General features: G+C 37.9%; 1 pseudogene; it reads right to left on the bottom strand.

Annotated features, from left to right (window-relative positions):
* Positions 1-327: 327 nt before the first annotated feature.
* LOC131680589 (small ribosomal subunit protein uS7-like) lies at positions 328-1,508 on the bottom strand (annotated as a pseudogene).
* Positions 1,509-4,580: the final 3,072 nt, after the last annotated feature.

The raw sequence follows: 4,580 nt of genomic DNA, 5'->3' as shown, positions 1-4,580 counted from the left end.
TACATTCATAATTAGTCACAAAAGTTCAAAAAAATTCAACACTTAGTAGAATGAAAATGTATTGGGCAACTGCCTTTTAATCAGAGTATAGTATTGGCGAACCACTTTGAGCTGCCTAATGGGAAGGTATATTTCTGAAAACTCGAAATATTCAGTGAACATCGTTTCCTGAATGTAGCGCACAAACAAAATTTCTAATTCACTGTAAGAAACAGATATTAAAATAATATAAACGAGGAAATAATTTCTTCCATTGCATCGTGAATTTTCTGAAAATTATTCATGCATGCCTATTAACTTAAAATTTTTGAAACTTCAGATGTCAATTCAAACGATATCATCTAGCGTGAATGAAAATAATAAAACAAGCGATGCTTCGTCTGAAAATCGGAGGAAGCTGTATCGCCCCGCGGTCACACATGTGTTAGACTTGGTGATACGCTGCAGGTCGTTTTTCTTACTGATGGCGTACTAGCTGGAGGAACCCTTAGCAGCGTTAAGGTTCAAGTTACCTTTTTTGAGCATGTGTTAGATTTGAACGCTGGGTAGTATGGGTAGGAAAAATTGTGTTCAGCTTTGCCACCGGATTATCCATTTAAACCTTATCAAAACTCTAAAAGAAGAATATCAGCCGATTTATTAGATCACAACGATTCAAATCATACAAAATAGCTGCTGGAAAAACTATCGGTTTCGCTAAATGGTGCTTTTGAAAAAGTGGCTGTGATTTTTTGTCACACTACCACACCGTGCTGCGGTACGCAACACAACTGCGCAATGAAAAAACCACAGCCACTTTTTCCAAAGCACCATTTAGCTAAGCCGATGGTTTTTCCAGCAGGTATTTTGCATGAATTGAATCGTGATGATCTAATAAATCGACTGATATTCTTCTTTTAGAGTTTTGAAAAGATTTAAATGAATAATCTGGTGGCAAAACTGAACACAATTTTTCTTACGCACACTACCAAAGCCTTGAGGTAACTTGAGCCTTAAACAACTCATCAGCCAAGCATTCGGTAATAGGCTTGATGTTGCGGAATGCAGCCCACAAGCACCAGTGTACGGAAGCCAGATAGCCTGATTCAGGCGACGCAGTGGGGAATCATCAACGGCCTGGCGACACACAGTATCGACACGACCAATACGGGTCGAATCTTCACGTGGCCCCGAGTTGATTATGGCCTGCACCACAATCTGCAGCGGATTTTCCGTGGTTAGCAGATGCATTATTTCGAATGCATAGCACACGATTCGGTCAGCTTTTAATTTTTTCCGTTGTTGCGACTCGGTGAGACGCTCAACAATTGGATGCTATGATTTTCGGAACCGTTAAGTGGCGTACCGAACAACCGAATTGGGAAGATACTTGGCGTGTTTCTCCTTCACTGCGAAATAATCCGATACAAAATGTCCGAAATGTGAATCTCATTGCTGCTCCAGCGACCGAATAGCCTGATGTAAAGGAGTTCCGCTGGCTGGACGACCTCGATTGAATAATCGTACATTCAATACAATAGTAAAGTTGTTTATTTTAAAAACCTTTTGGGGGCTCTTGTCCATATTTTTCGTATCGCACGGGATCAATAAAACGGGATCAATAAAACGTTTGATGTAATTATTCCTTCTGTTGGACCGCTATTTTACAATTTTAAGAATGCAATTCAGTATGACATTGATGACAATCGAGTTGTCAATTCAAATGTCAAACGATATCATCTCGCATAAATGTGAACACTTTGATGTGATATCCATATCATCTCGGTATATCACGTGATATCAGTGCTAATGTGAACATAGTATTAGGGTCCACAGCCAATAAATGTATAGAAATATACACAATAAAAACCATAACAGTGACGAGGATTCATTTGACGACACCACTAAAACTTTCCTTACATTACATTATTACAATTTACTAAAAATATACGTAAACATATTTTAAAATATTTTCATAACGAAACATCGAAATTACACGAACCTTCCTTATGCGCAGCATGAATCATTGCAATGCCATTCATATGAAACAGTCGAAATAGAAAATACCGCGAGGTACAAAATCCCCGAGAGTGGCAGATCCAGAGGAATGGTCTGGGGACCCGGACCTTTCCCGAAAATTTTTAACTTGTTGAGAAATTTTAAATTAGTTTCTATTTTTACTTCGATCTAAACTAAGAATCGGTGTGCAAAGCTGCATTATTGTGCAAAATAAGGCGAAACTATGTCGCCATTCACCAGTGATACAGAACTCCTATCTCTTACCTCTTTGCGGTGCCAACCAGAGTACGAACCACCTTTTGCCGTTTTTATTGGACCCGAGGCTGGGTCGGACTTTGGCCTCAGCCGCTGTTAGTTTTCTCGACAAACATATGATTACGGCCTAAAAGCCAACTGTCAAAATCCACTTTGAATGGAAATTCCAAACAAACCGTTACTAGTCGAACACAGCTCACAACAGTTTATGAAAGAAAAAACTTTTCTTTTTCGTTTACTACCAACATCTGTGATTGGAGTGTTACGGTTTGCCCGGAATTTCCATTCAAAGTGGATTTTGACAGTTGGCTTTTAGGCCGTAATCACATGTTTGTCGAGTTTTGTACATTTTGACAGCGGTTGGGGTTGGAGCATGAATCAATCAGCTGCATTAATAATGATTTGTTGGTCGTATGCTAACAGGGAAAGGGGAAAAACGCCGCGCGCGTGTGTTAATACATCCTTCCTACAAAGTAAAGCTTTTGATTCAGTTTATGCTTAATTTGGCCGCTCAAAATTATTTCATATTCTCTTCACAAATAAAATCGTGGTTTCTATTGTAGCTTCGATTTGTTTACTACCTTTTATTAATTTGTTTGAGATTATTTTATTCTTTTCCTTTGCTATTTTTTCTCTTGTAAAAAATATTGATGAGTATGTTTTAAGACATTTTATCGCTCAAGCTTAACGAAAACTAAAAAAAATCTGGAAATGACTGTTGCAGCGTAAATAAGAAGCAATACTCCCGATGACCGATTGTCCAGAGTTCAAGTTTCTCATTTAAAATTCTCGGAAATTGATTGCGAGCGATTTTCGTACATATTGCTAAGATCGTATTGTCTACCAATACCTCCCAATCTTTTCCCTTTCTTACTAACACAAATCGTTTCCCGTGGTGCTCGTGGAGATGCAGAGGTAGTCTCGGTCTCTATTAACAGCGAACAACATTAATCGAACTAACATTCCTTTCCTTCCTCGGTAGAACAGAACTGAAACTGTTTTTATATACAATGACGGTATATTGGGGAATGCATTTTTTTTCGAAATTTTTTGATATCTGCCTATTGGCTATTGTACCTACACTTGTATGATTTTTTATTAATTATTAGCAATGTTTTTGCAAAATTTATTAGTTGCTTATTTTTCCCCATGTTTTAACGGATCCTTACTGCTTTGTAGTAGTTAAGCCTACCGACTAAACCTAAACCTCTTTTTCGTTAGTTGGACAAAGGCTGTGGCCCAGCCAGCGAAACACGACTATATTCATATTTGTTATCGTGTTAATTTATGAATAATTCGTAATTTTGAGATTACAGAAACTGAGAGTTCTGGATTCATATGTATACATTGATACTCCAATGATTTTTTGGAATATTTGACCAATAGAAAAAATCACCATAAAAGGTATTGTGAAAAAGTCTTACTTATTCTGTTACAAAATACAAAATATATAATTTTGGAAAGTAATTTTTACATAATTGACGTTCAAAATGGCGGTATATTTATACTACTTTATTCAATAACTCGTAAGTTTTGAAATAAAAAATGAAAAAAATTATAATGAAAAAATGATTTTTTGGGTACCTTCCACGAACAACGCGCAGTATCTCAACACCGTTGCATTTTGGAGAGTTGGCATGTTTAGCAAGTTTTCTCGCAGTAGAATTTTCTATAACTTTGTCATTCACATCATGACTCTATTTCGGAAGTTAGTAGAAATAAATTTTCTATCTTACTTTTAGGTTGATTAATCACAATTCAGCATACATCAAAAGAAGGGGGCTTCCATTCTGAAAAAGTGTTCTTAACACACAAAATCGCTAAAATCAACTTCTAGAGCACCATTAATTAAACGCACGTTTTGGTAGCATTGCGACCACTGTGGCGTGTAGTAAAAGCGTTTAAGCGGAATCCTGATGCTTCGGTCAGGGATGTGGCCAAAAAGTTGAATCTGTCCGAGTCATTCGTTCAGGGAGGCAAAGGCCAGGAGGGACTGCATACGTACAAAGTGCAGAAGGCTCCAAATCGTACGATGGGTATGTCACGGGCCAGAAAACTGTACACCCAGATGCAGACGAAGCCTTAGGAAGTAAGAAAGCAGAAACTTTCAAAGTTTGCCAATAAATACATTATTTGGCCAGCAATCTGGTCATATGGCAAACGAAAGGTGCCGTTCGTGACTCTGAACTGTAAACACGGAGATTTACCTCAAGGAGTGTCTACAGATACTCCTTCCTCTATTGTAGCAACACGGGGGTCGTACGATCTCTGGCTTTTACTTATTAGATAATTCAGGAATCCTGGGAATCGAATTTTGCCCCGGTGGG

The sequence above is a fragment of the Topomyia yanbarensis genome, chromosome 2 (genome assembly GCF_030247195.1).
Source record: "Topomyia yanbarensis strain Yona2022 chromosome 2, ASM3024719v1, whole genome shotgun sequence".
In the NCBI taxonomy this organism is placed as follows: domain Eukaryota; kingdom Metazoa; phylum Arthropoda; class Insecta; order Diptera; family Culicidae; genus Topomyia; species Topomyia yanbarensis.
The sequence above is the reverse complement of the archived record's forward strand: the minus strand, read 5'-3'. Positions and strand labels throughout refer to the sequence as shown.